The 19485-nt window shown below is 41.6% G+C and overlaps 1 pseudogene; it reads right to left on the reverse strand.

Moving 5' to 3' along the window:
* Window positions 1–8897: 8897 nt before the first annotated feature.
* The window catches only part of LOC144238509 (olfactory receptor 5G3-like), a 20955-nt pseudogene continuing 10367 nt past the window's right edge, over window positions 8898–19485 (reverse strand).

Here is a 19485-nt window from a genome sequence, read left to right on the forward strand (position 1 = left end):
ATATTGTAAAAAGTAAGAGATGCAGCAAGAAGAATATCATCCATACCAAGATAAATTAGACAGGATGGAATTTTTTTAAGATTGGGCTGTAAGGCTTGTTAAACAAATATTAACAAATAGTCAGGCTATTAATCATTCCTTTGGAATGTCAAAGAAGACATTCACATGGTAACAGTCACATGAAAAGATGCTTAACATCACTGATCATGAGGGAAATACAAATCAAAACCACAATGAGACACCACCTTAAACATGTCAGAATGGCTAAAATTAACAACTCAGGCAACAACAGATGTTGGTGAGGATGCAGAGAAAAAGGAACAGTTTTGAACTGCTGGTAGGAATGCAAACTGGTGTAGCCACACTGGAAAAAAAATATGGAAGTTCTTTAAAAAATTAAAAATAGAACCTTGCTATAATTCAGCAATTGCATTACTAGCTATTTATCCAAAGGATAAAAATATGCTGATCCAAATGAGCACATGAACCCTGATGTTTATAGCAGCATTTCCAACAACAGCCAAACTAGGGAGAGAGTCCAAGTCCAAATGTCCATCAACTGATCAATGGATAAAGAAGATGTGGTATATATATTTAATAGAATATTACTCACCCATAAAAAAGAATGAAACCTTGTTTGCAGTGATATAGATGGAACTAGAGAGTATAATGCTAAGCAAAACAAGTCAGCCAGAGAAAGATAAATGCCATATGACTTCACTCATCTGTGGAATTTAAGAAAAAAACAAACAAACAGATGAACATTAGGGAGGAGTGAAAAGAGAGAGGGAAACAAAAGACTCTTTTTTTTTTTAAATGTTTTATTTATTTCTAGGAGAGAGAGAGAGAGACAGTGTGAGCAGGGGAGGGTCAGAGAGAGAGGGAGTCACAGACTGAAACAGGCTCCAGGCTCTGAGCTGGCAGTCAGCACAGAGCCTGACGCGGGGCTCGAACCCACGAACCGCGAGATCATGACTTAAGCGAAAGTCGGACGCTTAACCGACTAAGCCACCCTGGCGCCCCACCAAAGACTCTTTAAAAGAATCTTTAAAATACTTTTAAAGACTCTTAATGATAAAGAACCAACTGAGGGTTGCTGACGGGAGGTGGGTGGGGGATGAGCTAGATGGGTGATGGGAATTAGGAAGGCATTTGTAACGATGAGCACTTGATGTTGTATGTAAGTGATGATTGCAAAGGGAGATAATATTCCATCATCTTCAAATGCAATGTCTACAGTGCTGCTCTAGGAATGCCCAGGTTAGCACATGACTCTTTAAGTTCAACTCATTTTCCCTCCGGTGAAGACAATTTAACTCAAACACTGCCTTTCTTTCTCTGGCCTAGGATCTTCACAGAGAAGTTATACCAGTGTTCTAAACTTGAAGAATAGGTTGATGTTAACATGTAGTAAAGGAAGAAGAGGGCAATGGAGGATAGGATATGGAGAGCTTAAAGGAATAAGCTACCTGAAGCGCTAGGAACAAATCATAATCAAAGTGGTTTCTTTACTTGATATAAAAAATTAAAAATATTACATCCATAAGTTAATAGAATCTTCATAACAACCTTGTAGAATCATTATTACAATCATGATAGTGCTGGAGGCGGAATAAAGGACATCAGAAGGGGAGGGATGGAAGGATTAAGTCTTAAGGTAGGATGGTCATGGCCAGCTCCACCCAAGGATAAAACATTTTTAACTGAACAAAGATATAGCATACAATCAGGCATCAGTAGTAGGGTCATAGACTTTGAAGACAAATGGATCTGGATTTCAGCCAGCTAGAGGGGATTTGGAAAGTCTATTAACCATTCTAAACTTATTTTCTTATTTGCAAGGGAGAATGTAATAATGCTTGCATCATAGGGTTACTGTGAGGGATAAATGTTTACAAAGTGCTTAACAAAATGCCTGTCACATAGAAACGATTCAATAAATAGAAGCTACTATTCATTCATGTATTCAAATCAAATCACTGAGTGCTTTTTTGAGTCAATCATTGAATAAGCCCAGAGGGCAATATTCAGCAAAAACAGACATAGTAATTGTCCTCATGAAGCATACAGTCTTAAGCAGTATACAGGCAATAATAGAATAATTGCCAAAATAGATATTAATTGTGAATTATTCTAAGTCAATCTATTTATTCTATCACCATTTCACTGTTTCTTATGTCTCATGTCCTTCTTTAGCTTACCTTCCATGGTCAATCATCATTGTAATCCTCTAGGGAGATCCCTTCAACACCTTTCTCCCTCTCTTGCTTTGTCATATTCACCTGGTTAAAGCATAGCTCTAATTTAGTCCAATGGGTGCAGTGTCACCCATTCAACTAACAGAAACTCGGGCTACCATGTTGGCCATGTTGGCTGGTCTCACATTCCCTCACCGTCCCAAAGCCCCTGCTGCTATCTAACAACCACACTGCATTTCCTCTGTCCATCCACTCACTTAGCCAACTATTTCACCCCAACTTGTCTCTCCTCCAACCTCTCACACTACTGCTCCATCCTTACAGCTAGAGAATCCAGTTATTTCATAGAGAAAATTAAAAAGAACTTCTGCACTTCTTCTTGACCAAATCCCACCCACCTGCCTGATTCTCTGTCCATCTCCCCTCCCAAGCTCATGCTGCTATTTAAAGGTAATCTATTTGCACACCAAATACCATCTCTTCTTGCCTTGTCAAGAACGCTGTTGTTTGCATTTTCTCCTTCCTCTCTTACAGGTTCAGCTTCTCCCTTTCTCCTGGAAAATTCCCATCAGCATCCAAATGTGCTGTTTTTTCTCCCAATATTAATATAACAGCCTCAAGACCCCAAATCCCTACTGGTTTGTCCCTTCTCTTTATAGAAAAACTAGCTGAAAGAGTTGTCTAAGTTTTTTCTCCCATTCTCACTTAAATAAACTCCAAACAAGCTTTTGTCGGAACTGACCTTTTCTCAAGGTCACCAGTAACTTTACGTGGCTAATTTCAGTGCTCAATCCTCAGTCCTGATCTTACCTCACCTTTCATTAGCACTTAACACAGTTGGTGACACTCTTATCCCTGAAACACTTTCTTCACTTGGCTTCCAGGATTCTACACTTGCCTTGAGTTTAGCTCTGACCTCTCCAGTTCCTCAACCTGTTTCACTGGCTCTTCCATATGCTCCTGACCTCTAAGTGAAAGAGAGTCCTGGGGATCAGTCCTTGAATCTCTATTTTTATCCGTAGAGATTCATGGCGTTAATACCATTTAGTACCATAGATGCCCATGACTTCCAAACTTCTATGTTTAACCCAGATCTCTTGCCTTTTGTCCCAGATTGTTGTTTTTTTTTTAATCAGAGAGAGAGGGAGACAGAAAGAAGGGCAGAGGGAATCATAGAGTCTTAAGCAGGCTCCATGCCCAAGGCAGAGCTCAAAGTGGGCCCGATCCTATGACCCCAGGATCTTGACCTGAGCTGAAATCAAGAGTCGGATGCTCAAGAGACTGAACCACTCAGGCGACCCTGTCCCAGATTTCTATATTCAACATCTTACTCTAAAACTCTACTTGAGTATTTAATGGATATCTCAAATTTAACATAAATATTACAAATCACCGGACAGACCTCTAAAATCCTTTCTTACTGCATGCTTTCTGATTTCATTTAAAAGCGATTCCATGTTTCCAGTCTCTCAGATCAAATACACTAGGGTCATCCTTAATTCTCCTCTTTTCTCACATCCAGTATGTCAGCAAACCTTCTTAGATATAGTCTCTTCTTTTGCCTATATCTTCAAGATATATGCAGAATTCTGTTGTTTCCCACCGTTTCCTCAACTTATAACCCTGATCTCAGCCGAGCTACCATCACCTCTCTTCTTGTATCATTAATAACCATCTAACTAGTCTCCTTGCTTCTGTATGTATCCTCCTATAGCTATGGAGATCTCATAGGAGACATGTCCCACAAAGGAGCCAGAGGATCATGTTAAAACATAAGCCAGATCTGTCTCCCTCCCTGTACTTGAAACTGTCCAATGGGTCCTTACCACCTGTTCCAGGGCTATAAGGCTGACCTCACACCCACTACTCTCCCTCTTCCTCACCTATTCCAGCTTCCCTGGTCTCCTTGCAACATTTCTAAAATGCCAAGCTTGCCTTTGCCTCTGGATCCTCGCCCTGGCTGTATTCTCTCTGCAACAGCAGAGCAAATTATCTTCTCCTAGATACTGGTCACCATCACTTTCTCACTTCCTCCAGGTCTTTATTCAAATGTTGACTTCTCACTGAGGCTTGCCCTGTACACCCTATCTAAAATTCACCCTCCCGTACATGAATTCCCTAGCTCCTGTCCTTCTCTTTAATTTCCTTCCTTAACAGGAGGAAAATTACTATAATTTGCCTTATATTTCAGTTGAATTAAACTATGCACTTGATGAAGACAGTTTCTCTCATTACCATCTATCTGGAGCCTAGAATATCTGTCTAGTGCACAGGAAGATCTTGACTGAATGAATGAGGAAACTGAGTCTCCAGGAACTTTAGTAATTTCTCCCAAATTATAAATGTGACAAGTAGTAAGTTTCACAGCCAGAACTCAAGCCTCTTCTCAGGATGTCCATGCTTTCAAGATGGTGACCAGCCAAAACCTGGATGGAAAACCCTCCAACCCTGTTTGGAAGAGGCTGCCCAAGATTCTCATTGTTCCTGAATTCTTGTAAAATATTTATAATTCTATGAAATAAGGTTTCCCATGTCCCTGCTGGGATTTCCCATTCATCTTTAATTTAGTCAATTCAAATAAACAGAAGAGCTCCTGAACAAAGAAGCACGTAAACAATTCCCTAAATTCCAAGTTACAATTAGCAATTCCAGACAGCAAAGTGATTCTATACACACCAAGATAGCCAATACTGGCCCTGCCATAAGTATTAAGACCACAGAGAAGACCATGCCTTATCTCAGTTCACAGGGCCACTGGGAAATGAAGACCCATTCATGAAAACTGAACTTGATGTAGACCTCTCCTTCAAGGCACGATTATCTAGAAATTCAGTGTCATAATTGGCTTGGGAATTTGGAATTAAACTGATAGAATTTCTACATTTGCTGAGCACTAAATTGTATGCAAGGTACCCTATTCTGTTTAGAGATGGACAGGTATAAAGGTAAAAGCAAGAAAATAATACCATTTTTGAAGCTTATTATGTGTTGAACTAAGAGCTTTATAATCAGTATATCCTTTAATCCTTACAGTTACTTGGCAACATGGTATAATGTCTGCATTATGACCAGTACCTGGGTTAGCTCATCTTCCTAAGGCCACAGACAAATAAATACCACAGTGGAAATTCCAGTCTGAATCCTTCTGACTCCAGGTGTCCTTACCCAGTGTATCAGACCAGCTTCAGCTAAGAAGATTAAGAAGTTAAGAGGAGATAGGATTTAGACTCACTTCTTGTTTCCAAAAGCTGAGATTTGCAACAGAAAAACATCTAATTTTGATTTTTCTAAATGTTTAACACTATATTCATAGATGTTAAGGAAAAATTTATCGTCTACGTGTAAGGCTTTTGAATTATGTTTGAATTACAGGTGAGGTTAAAAGACAAATATGAGGCAAAGGGATTTCCAAGGGGAAGAGACCTAATCTGAAAAAAGACAAAATCTTGAATCGACTAGAGCAACGATCTACATAACAAGACTGAAGGTACATTAACATTCCCACTCTGCAGAAGAGATCAATACTATACTGCAACAGGAGGACCCTCACACTAAACTTCCACATATACAATCTGTTTGGAATTGTAAAGGAATAAAGAAAGCATCAGCCCCTAAAATTCTCTCCTTCTGGCCTAAAGACTTCTGTCTCTTTATTTTAAGATCTGAACTTCCAGATAGTCAGTGAGTTAACAGCTTGCATCTATAAGCTAAAAGCTTCTAGGAAATTTACAATCCATAAATCACACTTCACTCTGTATTAATTTACTCCCTTGGCTTTCTTTTGGCCCAGCTGAGAGCTATCATCTGATGCACAGAGTATTGACGGGGAGGAAAGAGAGGGAAGGAGGAGGGAGAAGTAATTGTTGACCTGAAATAGACCCGAAAGGGGCAGGTCTGAGTAAAGTCCTGAAGCTTAGATATCTGTTAATAAGAGCTTAGACACAGGAAAGGGTGAGACCAATGGTAAGAAGAAGGAATCATTACAATTGAAACCCAAATCAAACTGGCTGAAGCAAATAAAGAGAATTGATTGGATCATATCTCTGAACTAAACTATGCAGTAGTTAAATATAAGGCTTTGCCACCACTCAGATCTCTGCTCAAATCCTTTCTCACTGTAGGGCCTGTTACTTAACTTCCCTGGACCTTACTTCCCTCCTTTGAGTAAGGGCATGATGATAAATTCATGCCTACTTCATATATTTGTAGTGAGGATTTACTGAATCAATACATGTTTTATGGGTTGGATTTTGCCACACAAGAAAGATACATTGAGTGCTAACCCTCAGTACCTCAGAATGTGACCTTATATGGAAACAGGATCTTTGCAAATGTAATCAGTTAAGAGGAGGTCATACCAGAGTAGAGGGGACCCTTTATCCAATGTGACTGCTATCCTTCTAGAAGGGGAAAAGGGGTGCGGGGAGCACAAACACAGGGGGGAGCATGGGCTCTTGGAGGCAGGACGTGACACAGCTGCCAGACCAGGAACACCTGGAGTTGCCAGAACCCTAAGAGGCAGGAAGGATCCTCTCCTTCAGATCAGAGGTGGCTGTTACTCTGGTTGGGCCGCCACAGTCAAACACCATGGACTCGGCAGCCAGAACCATGGAAATTTGGTTTTGATAGTTTGGAGGCTGGAAGTTCCAGATCAAGGTCCAGCAGGGGCTGTTTCTGGTGCGAGTTCTCCTCCTGGCTTGCAGGTGGCCCACATCTTACGGTGTCCTCACATGGCAGAGAGAGAGCTCGAGAGCTCTCTTTTGTCTCTTCTTATAAGGACACTAGTACTATCAAATCGAGGCCCAACTCTATGATCTTATTTAACCCTTATTACTTCCCTATAGGCCCTTACTCCAAATATAGTCATATTGGGGGTTAAAGACACAACATATAAATTGGAGGAGGAGCAATAATTCAGACTCTAATCAAGAGCATAGCCCTGAACCAAGAGCATGGCCTTGCCAACACCTTGAATCTGAATCTCCAGCCTCTAGAACTATGAGACAACACATTTCTCTTGTTTTCAACTGCCCAGTTCACAGCACCTTGTTATGGCAGCCTTAGAAAATGCTTATGGGGCACCTGGGTGGCTCAGTCAGTTGAATGACAGACTTCAACTCAGGTCATGATCTTGTGGTTCCTGGGCTCAATCACTGTATGGGGCTCTCTACTGACAGCTTGGAGCCTGGAGCCTGCTTCGGATTCTGTGTCTCCCTCTCTCTCTGCCCCTCCCCCACTCATGCTCAGCCTCTCTTGTTCTCAAAAATAAACAAATACTAAAAAAAAATAAGAAGAAAAGAGAAAAAAAATGCTTACACCACGTGGAATGCTGACACCAGTGCCTGGTATCTAGTATTTAAGACATGCTGGGTGTTGTTATTACAGCTCAGATGCTATTCAACCCAGGTCCTCAGGAACTTCAGCTCTTCATCTCTGTTTTGCTCACCTCTGTACTCGCTTACCCTCAGGAGCCCTCATGCTGACTCACCCTCCTGGCGGTCCCTGGGACTCCAGTCTTCTAGGCCCCAGCCTAGCAGCTCGGCAGAGAGGCCGTCTGTTTCCTAGTGGCTCTGGCGAAGTCCTGGGACGGAATCTCTTTGGCCTGGAGGAGCTCGCGTGCCCATCCCTGAACCGATCACGCAGCCAGAGGGTGCAGTGCTTTGGCCAGAGGTGCCCACCTTGCTGCCTCGGCCTGAGTCAGCTCCACTTGAACCGCATGAACCCAGAATGGAGACAGTGGTTTGGAAATGGAAAATCGGGCTGCTAGTCCCAGAAGAGGTACCAGGATGTGGAGGAGACATAAGCAACAGATAATCACCACGTGGGATTTCAGCAACCTGACGTTTGTAATCATCCCCGAAGTTTTCACTATGTTCATGGTACTATACTAGTAAGAATTACTGGCAATAGACAACAGAAACAAGAGTTAATTAACTTAAACAGAAATGAATTTTCTGGAGTCTCTGGTAGTTTAGAAAGCGGTGAGGAAGGCTGGAGAATCAGCCTTGCACAGGAGTGAGCAGTGCTAACCCTGGCCAAGGTCTTGCCTCTGTTCTACCAGATAGAGGACAAGGGACTTGGATGTCTTCGTCCCTCTTCTGGCTTCTGTGCAAGAGGTGGGACCCCTCCACCGACCTGTTTGGGACCCCCCACCAACCCGAACAAGTAGAGTGTCTGGATGCTGAGCTGACAAAGAGAAAGATTCATTACAGTTTTCTGCTTAATGGCAGAAAGGAAGTGGTGTGAATCCAGCAAGGCCCTTGAGTCTTCCAGACCCTGTGACCAGCTGGGGAGGGGCTCCCTTAGAACCAACCAACTCTCAAGTCAGAGTGCCAGGCCAAGGCATAGAGTGAGACGCCTTGAGGGACCAGAGAAAGGCCCAGGAGAGGAGCAGCCGCAAGCCAAAGAGGGGGATTTGGACAGGAGCAGAAGGGCAGGAGTCGGGGTAGAGAAAGATGACTCAGGAAGGAGCAAAGGTGTGAGTAAGGCCCTGGAGAAAAGTAAACTCGGGCCAATCAACCAGGGAAGCCTTTTCCGCATTCAGGAATTTGTTTTTCAGCAGCATCTCAGTGCCTCAAAGATTATCTTTCCAAACAGCTGTTACCCAACAACTACTTAGGGCCTGAAATAAAAGAAAACATTCCCACGCCGAGTCTGCTCTCAAAATAGAAGCTGAAGAGACATAAAAATACGAGGCCACTATGACAGCCTGAGTCGAAGCTTTTTGCGGAACGAAGAGCTCCGTGGGATCTGAAGGCCTCGCTCCTCCTCCTCACACCACTGCTCGGTCCCCTGAGCGCCCAGGATCAGGACGGCCGGGCGGGAGCACAGGCCAGCGGCCACCTGGAGCCCCAGGTCCTCGGCTCCCGGGCCAGCGTGCCCGTCCCAGGAACACTGCGATCCTGACTTAATGAAAGCCTCCAGCACGTACTGGGCGCTTGGCAGGGCGAGAGCCGTGCGGAGAGCCTCACTCAGGTGATCGCCTCTACAGCACCCTACTTAGTAGGTTCTGCTCTAATCCCCATTCTACAGATGAAGAAACCGAGGCAGAGAGATTGAGTCCCGTGCCTGCCATCACTTAGAGAGTCCTGACATCCGGCCTCACACTGCACCAAAGAATGCTGACTGAACTCTCGGCAGCCTGGGACACTTGTCAAAGGCTGGGGGAGGGGAGGGGCCTGCGCGGGGGAGGGGACAGCTGAAGGTTGAATACTTGCAAGGTGCCAGATACTGTGCCAAGTACTCTATACAGTCTAGAAAAAAGCAAACAAAATCTATGTAAGTAAATGTACAACAATGTGAATGATTTAATGCCACAGAACTGTGCATTTATGTATGTTTAAAATGGTACATTTTGTGTTATATATATTACACCACAATAGAAAAGATCTCGCAGGTAGCACTATGTGGCAGGCTGTGCTCTCCAGGGGGGCCAGCAGCCCTGGGAGGCGGGTGCCATTCACCATCCCCAGGGGACAATGAAGAAATGGAAATTCCCAGAGGTTCTCAGAAGAAATGGAGGAGTCCCCTTGGTGAGGGTCACCCAGCTGGTACACGCTTTCAGTTCCACTGTCCTCTGCTGTGGGTACTACTAGTAGTAGTGGTATTATGAGTTCTGTTAGTATCCATTAGTATCATTCATTACTGACAGCATGATTAGAAGTGATATCAGTACTAGTACTCAGTACTCTTAGTACAGTAGTCCCCCCTTAACTCTGCCTGGATCTCCATGGTCAGGGTTGTCCCTGGTTGTCCCTCCCATGGTTGTCCAGGGTCAACTGCGATCACACAATAGATGATCCCTCTGCCACGTCATCAAAAGGTCAGTAGTACCTAACGCTGGGTCACAACATCTACATCATTCAACTCACTTCATCTCATCACATAGGCATTTTATCATCCCATATCATCACAAGAAGGATGGATACAGTAAGATATTTTCAGAGAGACCATATTCTCATAGCAATATGCAGATGTTATTATAATTGTGTTATTTTACTGTCTTATTATTGTTCATCTCTTATTGTGCCTAATTTATATATTAAAGCTTATCCTACATAAATATGTTTGGGAAAAACAGAGTATATATAGGATTCAGTATTATCTGAGGTCTCAGNATCTGATTGTTGTTCGTCTCTTATTGTGCCTAATTTATAAATTAAAGCTTATCCTACATAAGTATGTTCGGGAAAAACAGAGTATATATAGGATTCAGTATTATCTGAGGTCTCAGTGGAGGCCCTGGAACATATCCCCGGCTGATACGGGTGAACTGCTGCTATTAGCATAGGTTTAGAAGCAGCCAGTACGGTTTAGAATCACATCTGTACCATCTGTTAGCTTTGTGATCATGGGCAAGTTAGTTGACTTCTCTGTGCCTGTTTGCTCTTTCTTAAAAGAGGGATAATAACAGTCCCTCTTTCATAGGATCATCATGTGGACTGAAATGAGATAATTGGTCGAAAGTACTTAAAACAGTGCCTGACAAATACCAGGTATGAAAAAAATATGATTGCTACTGTTAAGTTTTGCCAGAGGGAAATTACCTAAAGGGGCTGTGCAACTGGCCTGAGGACACGTAACTAAAATGGAGAGTCTCATGCCTTTTCAGGCCACGGTGGAAGGAGGGTGTTCACAGGGACAACGTGGTACTTCTCGCAGCCATCAGATGACCATGACAGAGGGATTTCTGGAGGATATCGCAGATCGATATCTGAAGGCTCAGATATCTTGTTGAGTAAGGAGCTCTCTGATGAATCTATAAAGTTTAAAGCTATAGACAGTTTGTCCACAAAATGCATACACGTGAAAGACCAAAACCTACAACCAAGTTCCTAGAATTCTCAGATCCCTGAAGTTCGCCTCCCCATCCAGGGGAGCCAGTGATAAGAATTCCTACCCTGGATGACCCAGCGCAAACCCCACACCGTTTTTATTTAGAAAGAAATCTCCCAAACAGGGTGTGGCGGCAGATCTCACTACTGCTTGTGATTCACTAAGTCTGCTGTGTGATACAAGAATGTAACTTTGTAACAGCCTTCGCAAGAGATTCTGATTCAGGGAGCCACCGTATTTTGAGAATTACAGGTTTATAGGACTCGCCCATGGTGACTCCAGTAAAATGAGATCAGTGCAGGATTGGCGGGAAGAAATGACTCCACCTGAGGGGTCCTGACTCCAGCCCATGTTCTTTCCACCTTTCACACAGCGTAAAAATATTTTCAAATGAATTAAATTTTGAAAACTTTTCAAAGTAACTCTGCAAAGAAAACAATTCTGCAGAGAAAAAGAAACTTAGAAGGGAAACCATCAAGATTTTAGTAGTGGGGGGGGGGGCTCCTGGGTGGCTTAGTCGGTTAAGCGTCCGACTTTCACTTAGGTCATGATCTCGCTGTTCGTGGGTTCGAGCCCCGCGTCGGGCTCTGTGCTGACAGCCAGCTCAGAGCCTGGAGCCTGTTTCAGTCTGTGACTCCCTCTCTCTCTGACCTTCCCCTGCTCATGCTGCCTCTCTCTCTCTCTCCTAGAAATAAATTTTTTAAAAAAATAAAAAAACAAAAGATTTTAGTAGTGGGAGTTCTGAGAAAATGGGGTGTACCCTTTTTGTTCTCTTTTACTTACTTTTTAATATTCTTCCAACTTTTGTACAATAAATATGGTTTCCATATGAGATCTTTGACAGTAAATCTTCATTTAATATGTATATGTTCATATTTTGGCTTTCTGGGCATTTGATTTAAAATATTGGGGCACCTGCGTGGCTCAGTCGGTTACGCAGATGACTTTGCCTCAGGTCATGATCTTAGGGTTCAGGAGTTTGAGCCCTGCATCAGACTCTGTGCTGACAGCTCAGAGCTTGGAACCTGCTTCAGATTCTGTGTCTCCCTCTCTCTCTGCCCCTTCCTTGCTCATGCTCTCTCTGTGTCTCTCAATAATAAATAAACATTTTTAAAAAGTTTAAAACAAAACAAAATAACACATTAACCCACTTAATTTATATTTTGCTTTACTTTTTACTTTAAAGAAAATGAGGAACTGAAATGAATTTACTTGAAAGTGAACCAAAATAAAGATGGGAAAGAAAACAGTGGTATTTGATTAGCAAGTTTGTGAAGAATTGCAGATGCAAACCTATAATTTTTAGACTTCTCTATTGAACTTGAAGAGAAAAATAAATTAATAGTGCAGCCTTGGATGATTTAATAAAGCATGTGTTTTCATATCTTTGGTGCTTTTATAAGAATGCCATTAGGAAGAAGGAGGTCAGGAAGACAGAAAAATGTCTGTATCCTGGGAGTGTGATAACAAAAGACTAATGATGGAGCCCTACATGTGTCTAATACTTACCAGTCCTCAAAGCCCATTTATAATAATTAGCAATTGGAAAGAACCCAAATGGCCAACAATAGGCTAAATAAACAGTGGTCGGTTAACTCAGATGGAATACTTCATAAAGAGAGACAATGGTGAACTCCCAGACTCCGCTGATTCTGGAAATGTCTGTATGATCTCATGTTAACTAAAAAAAATGAAATGCAAAGTGGTGCCTAGGGACTCCAACAAGGCATTTTAAAAGGCGTATCACGTTAGCTTCTCGGACAAGATGGACAAATGGCTTCATTGTCAGAGAAAAGAACTAATGTCCAATTCCAGTTCCATCAGAAACTAGCTGACTAGCAAGAGAGAGCTTACAGGCAATCCTCTATTTGTGTAGACAATGCATTTCTGTCTCTAAAATTTTTCAAAAGTCTGAGCTGGGAAATTAACTTGCCTGTCATAAAGAGGATTCTCTTCTCCAAGATGCAAACAATATGTAAAATCTCAAATACATCTTGCCTCTTTGAGACAATCATTCTGGCTTTATTTCTAGCAATTCATATAATCTCTAATCCCACTCTTCTTTCCTGATGAACCTGGTATCTGAAGGTTTAAGTTGAAAGAGGGTTCGCTATATTTGACATCCCCAACCAATTTCATTGTAGTCTCCGTATGCATTGAGTATTTTTTTTTAATAGTTTATTGTCAAATTAGTTTCCACATAACACTCAGTGCTCATCCCCACAAGTGTCCTCCTCCATGCCCATCCCCCCCTCCCCCCACATCCATCAGTCCTCAGTTTTTGTCAGCATTCAANTCCTTTGTCTCCCAATCTCTCAGGTTTTGTAAGGTTTCCAATGGCTTCAGATCTTTTCTGTGTGATGTATGGGCGCGAGTGCAAGTACGGAGCTCCTTACTTCTCCGCCATCTTGCCCCCTCTCCATGCATTGAGTATTAAATACGAAGTTCATTATCTCCGATATTAGGACTGAATTTTATCAAGTTTCTGCACAAACCAGCAAACCATGAGTTAGACATGAGAGTCTTGGCATTGTCTGACACTTTTGTCTCTGAGATTCAGTGAAGAACAAATTTGGATAATGTAAGAACTTTTAATACAATGCCTATCACATAATTTATTCTCAGTAGAAGGTTACTAAATTTTATTTTGGATGATAGTGTGAAGATTAGTGACAAATAATGGTCCAGACAGACCACTATTTTAAAAATAAAAGAGTGTTTTCCTGTAAAAAAGTTCCCTGCTAACACACACCTGGGCTCCTGGCTTTGCTCACCATAAATTTTTATCCTTGCATCAAGCGGGGATATAGAAGGTCAGACCATCAAATCCATGAATGGCAAAAAGCCAAGAAGGGGGACAAATATCTTAGATTATGGGACAAAAATCTAGAATAATCTTGTCAGGTTCTAAGATATGGTTTATACAAACCAAGATGGAAATTGATGAAGGGAATGGAAGACCTTCCACTTACATTCAAAAAGATGAATTGCCCAAAAACAGGTTGGAGAAAAAAATAACAGCCTAGCACGTGCAGAAAGGATTTAGGGACTTTGGATAGCAGGACGTCCACTGTGAGTCAGTGTTACAGTCTGACTCCTAAATGTGTATTTAGGACGAGCAGCAAGAATGCACTGAGAGCTTTGAGTTTAGTTCTCTTAAACTTACTTTAGGGGTGGCTGAGTTAAGTGTCTGACTCTTGATTTTAGCTCAGGCCATAATCTCACAGTTCATGAGATCAAGCCCCATGTTGGGCTCTGTGCTGAGTATGGAGCTTGCTTAGGATTCTCTCTCCTTCTCTCTCTCTGCCCCTCCCCTGCTCGTGCATACACACACACTCACTCTGTCTCTCAAAATAGATAAATAAATATTTTTAAAAACTTACTTAAAAAAGGAAATAAGCAGGATAGGATTTGTGTTTGGAAGAAAGTGACCAAGATAACCAATGAGAGGACTTGTGATTTATCATCTGCAGAATATTTGAAGTATCCGGTAAAAAAAAAAAAACCTCCTTGGGTATATAATAGCCCACTTCAAATACTACCAACTATGGAAGAAGAATTAACATTTAGTATGTGGTCCATCAGGATAGGGTCAAAGATGAAGTGAGATGGCTCAATTTATCAGAACTTTCCAGAAATGAATCACATTGGCAGATAGTAAGTTCTCCTTCATTAGGGGTGTTTAAAGTGTAGACAGGAGAATCGCCAGGTGGAAAGGAGTAGAAATTCCACAAGCATACAGTGATGAGGAGGCAGGTGCCCTTAAAAAATACTCTGAGGGGGTACCTCGGTGGCTCTGTTGATTGAGCATCCAACTTAGGCTCAGGTCATGATCTCATGGTTCATGAGTTTGAGCCCCACATCAGGCTCTGTGCTGAAAGCTCAGAGCCTGGAGCCTACTTTAGATTCTCTCTGCTGCATCCTTCCCCCCTCCCCTGCACTCTATCCCTCTCTCAAAAATAAATAAACATTAAAAAAAATTTTTAAAAAAACCTTCTAATCCTGTTCCCTGTTCTAATCTTGTGTCTAGTGATGATTTGAATTTAAGTATGTGGAAATAAGTGTGTGTGTGTGATGTGATGTGTGTGTGTGTGCGTCCAAATAATAACCCAAAGAAAATACAAATTAGAGAAGGTCAGTTTGAGAGCAAAAAACCAAAGAACTACATTAGAATGCAGGTCAATTAGGTTCTTTGCAGTCACTAAATAAATAATGAATTTGGCACTGACCTTCCTGGCTGTCAAAGCAAAAAGGATCAATGTAATCAGTCACGTGATTCTCAGTGTTCACAAGAAGAAAACCTATCAATCTTCAGGGAAAGCAAAACATCCCCTGGCGCTAAGTCCTGAAGGGAATAGCTCCTGAGGGGGCACTGATTAATATCAAATGCAGTGTTCTTAACAAAAATCCCTGCAGCAAACAGAATAATGTGAGTTTTAAAGCTATTTTTGACTATTCCTAGGAGAAGACCAAGAGTGTGACTAAAGCACACAATGCAGTAGAAACAATTCTCTGCAGACCTGGAAAACATGGTTTGAATGTTTTTATGGTCTAGGTAACCTAAAAATTAGTAATATCTAAAACGTATTTAAAAAATAGGATGGATGGCGCACGTGGGTAGCTCAGGTGGTTAAGCATCAGATTCATGATCTCAACTCAGGTCTTGATCTCAAGGTCATGAGTTCAAGCCCTGTGGTGGGCATGAAGTCTACTTAAAAAAAAAAAAAGATAGATGACTTTCAGACAATCCTTTACATGTATTATTTCTCTAATGCATTTAGAAGTTTGAACTTATTCTCTATGATAAGGGCCCAATCCTCTTTAAGTTTAGAAGCATCTCCCCTCCTTTTTAAAAATTCTTTTCCTTTATTTTTTTAAATGTTTTATTTATTTCTGAGAGAAAGAGAGACTGCTTGAGTAGGGGAGGATCAGAGAGAGAGGGAGATACAGAATCTGAAGCAGACTCCAGGCTCTGAGCTAGCTGTCAGCACAGAGCCCAATGCGGGGCTTGAACCCATGAACCGTGAGATCATGACCTGGGCGAAGTCGGACGCTTAACTGACTGAGCCACCCAGGTGCCGCCCCCTCCCCCAATTATTTTCCTTTAATGCTTAGTGTATTATGCAGAGTTCCTGTCTTCTGCTGGGGTGTTTACTGTCTCCATACTCTCACACCTACAGCTGGAGACATCGTACAACAGGGACCAGCAAAAGACAAATGAGGGAAATGGGACCAAACAAAAGTAATTGGAAAAGGAGGGAAGTTTCTACAACACATTTATTTATTTTTTAATTTTTTTAAGGTTTAGTTTTGGGAGAGAGAGAGATTGCTCATGGGGGGAAGGGCAGAGAGAGAGGGAGACACAGAATCTGAAGCAGGCTGCAAGCTCTGAGTTGTTAGCACAGAGCCCGACATGGGGCTCAAACCCGTAGACTGAGAGGCCATGACCTGAGCCAAAGTCAGATGCTTCATCGACCAAACCACGCAGGCACTCTAACAACAAACAAATTTATTGAGATTTGCTCTTAGTATAAGAGGCTTTCTTCTGGGAAGGACCTCTAATCTATGAATCCAGTCCTTTGAATCTTGCAACAGACCCTTGACAAGTAGAAATCTTATGAAAGTCCTTAGTCCTTGCTTATTTCCTGGGCTGGCTCTTACCACCATGGCCTCCTGACTCTGCATGCTGTGTCTGTTTCTTCTCCATATTCTCTGTCACACACAGGAAGCTCAAACCAGCTTCTCTTCCTCACCCAGGCCCCTGTCTGTGTCTGTCCACCTGTTCCTTCCACCTGGAACAGCCTTTTTCTTTTTTTCTTTGTTTATAAAAAAGTCTTTTTTTAAAGTTTGCTTGTTTGTTTGGAAGACAGAGAACCCCAGTTTGGAGCCTAATATGGAGCTACAAATAACAAAACTGTGAAATCATGACCAGAGCTGAAACCAAGAATCAGAGACTTAACTGACTGAGCCACCCAGGTGCCCCTGGAATAGCCTTTTTCAAAAGACCATTCCTGATCTAAGTCAAATGTCAGCAACACCATGAAGCTTTTCCTGACTCTTCTCAATCCAGAAATTGCATCGTTTCTCTCTTTTACTCTCTCTCTCTCCCTCCCTTCCCCTCTCTGTCCCTCCCTCCCTCTTTTCCAGGGCTTCCCAGAACACTCTTTACCCAACACAGTCCAGCTTGCATGGCAGTCATCTGTATGTCTGCCCAAAAAGCTACCTTCATGTGTCCACAGCATGTACTGCAGGTGAGCCTTGTTCACGGTGCTACTCAGTTCACGTTCAAAAAAGGAGGTTAAGTTCTCTCTCAGGAACAGCCAAGGATGTGGCTGTTTGTCAGGTGAGCTTTAGTTTCTAATCTAGAGAAGCCTTAAGGTAAAGACACAGATCAACTGGGGATTGATTCACTAAGTTATGTTATGTCTGTACCTCAGGAACTGAACAGCTTTTTAAATGAGTGAGGGGCACCTGGGTGGCTCAGTCGGTTAAGCGTCCGACTTCAGCTCAGGTCATGATCTCACAGTTCATGTGTTCTGGCCCTGCGTCGGGCTCTGTGCTGACAGCTAGCTCAGAGCCTGGAGCCTGTTTCAGATTCTGTGTCTCCCTTTCTCTCTGACCCTCCCCTGCTCATGCTGTCTCTCTCTCTCTCAGAAATAAATAAAGCATTAAAATTTAAAAAATAAATAAATAAATGAGTGAAAAAGTCTGTGTATACTGGTATAGAAGCCTACCCAAGATGCATACTTAAAAACAAACAAACAAAACACAAAAGACCAACTACAGGATACCATAATGGTGCCACGTCATTCACTTAGGAGGAAAAAATGAAATATTGTACACATACACACAATCGCACACGAATAGAAAAATTCTGGAAGTATATGTTCTCTATGGCCTGTATGGCCACATGGTAGGGTGGCGAGGCACTGCACCAGGGCGGTTCCATGACACATACATATGAGAGGAATCCCAGGAGGAAAGGAGAGAGAGAAAGGGTCAGAAAAAGTGTTTGTGGAAATAATGTGCAAAACTCCCCAGTGCATACCAAAGGAGAAGCACAAAGATCCTCACACCTAAACACGTTGTACTCAAATGACCAAGGGCCAAAGACAGAGAAAGTTATAGAAGTCATTTGCCTCAACATTTACAAAGGAAAAACAATTTGATTTGTGACGGATTTCCCATCATAAACAATGGAGGCCAAAAGGTAGTGGAAAGACATATTCAAATAACTACAAAGAAAAGAACAACCAACCTGTGACCAACAATTATATAATCATGTAAACAGCTTTCAGTATTGAGAGAGAAATAAAGACATTTCCAGAAAAATAAAGACGAAGAGAGCCCATTGTTAGCAGATCTTTCTTATAAGAAATATTAAAGGTTGTCCTTCAGGGCAAAAAGAAAGGACACCAGATTACTAATTAGCATCTACAAATAATAATAATAAGAATAAAACAAAGAGCATGAAAAACTGTAACTATGTGGACAAACGTAAAAGATAGTACACATATACTTTCTCTTTTAATTTCTTTAAAAGACATAAAGTTATGTAAGTAAATAATTATAACTCTGAGATGTTGGATTATGACGTATATAAATGTCATATCTATGACAATGATAGCACAAAGAAGGAAAAGCATGGGGTGTTATACTGCAGAAAATGTATTACATTTTATCCAGATTAAGTTAGTATTAATCTTGAATTAGCCACTAAGAAAATGACTTCAAAACCATAGTTAAAAAAGTCAGCAAAAAACTTTCAGTTAGGAGACAAATTATGAAAGGCCCAGTAAAATAGCAAAACCCAACTATATGGTAGCGATAAGATGTATACTTGAAATAGAGGCACATATTGTTTTAGAAGAGAAGGATGAAAAAGAAACAATGAGAACACTAAATATAACAACATCTTCTGTGACATTATTAATATCAGATGAAAAAAATCAGAGTATTACCAGTTTTCCCATGGAGTGGTAAGAGCCCAGCATTAAAGGCAGTGAGATCTCTTGAATGCTTCAGGCATTAGGCAAACAAGTGATGATAATAAGGGTTTCAACATACCAAGCACTACACGAATTATCTCTTATCCTCACCAAGCCCTATAAGATCAATATTATTATTATCCCTTTTTTCCATATAGCAGCATGGTACATAATGGATACAAAATTCACTACAGTAACAGTAATAAATATTATTATTCCTATTTGTGTAAGAAATTCTTACCATGTGCTGGAAAGAGCCTAAGTGTCCATCAACGGATGAATGGATCAAGAAGATGTGGTTTATCTATACCATGGAATACTACATGGCAATGAGAAAGAATGAAATCTGGCCATGTGTAGCAACATGGATGGACCTTGAGGGTATTATGCTGAGCGAAATAAGTCAGGCAGAGAAGGACAAATATCATATGTTTGCACGTATAGGAGGATTAGGAGGAACTTAA

Source organism: Crocuta crocuta, unplaced genomic scaffold, assembly GCF_008692635.1.
Source record: "Crocuta crocuta isolate KB4526 unplaced genomic scaffold, BGI_CrCroc_1.0 scaffold405, whole genome shotgun sequence".
In the NCBI taxonomy this organism is placed as follows: domain Eukaryota; kingdom Metazoa; phylum Chordata; class Mammalia; order Carnivora; family Hyaenidae; genus Crocuta; species Crocuta crocuta.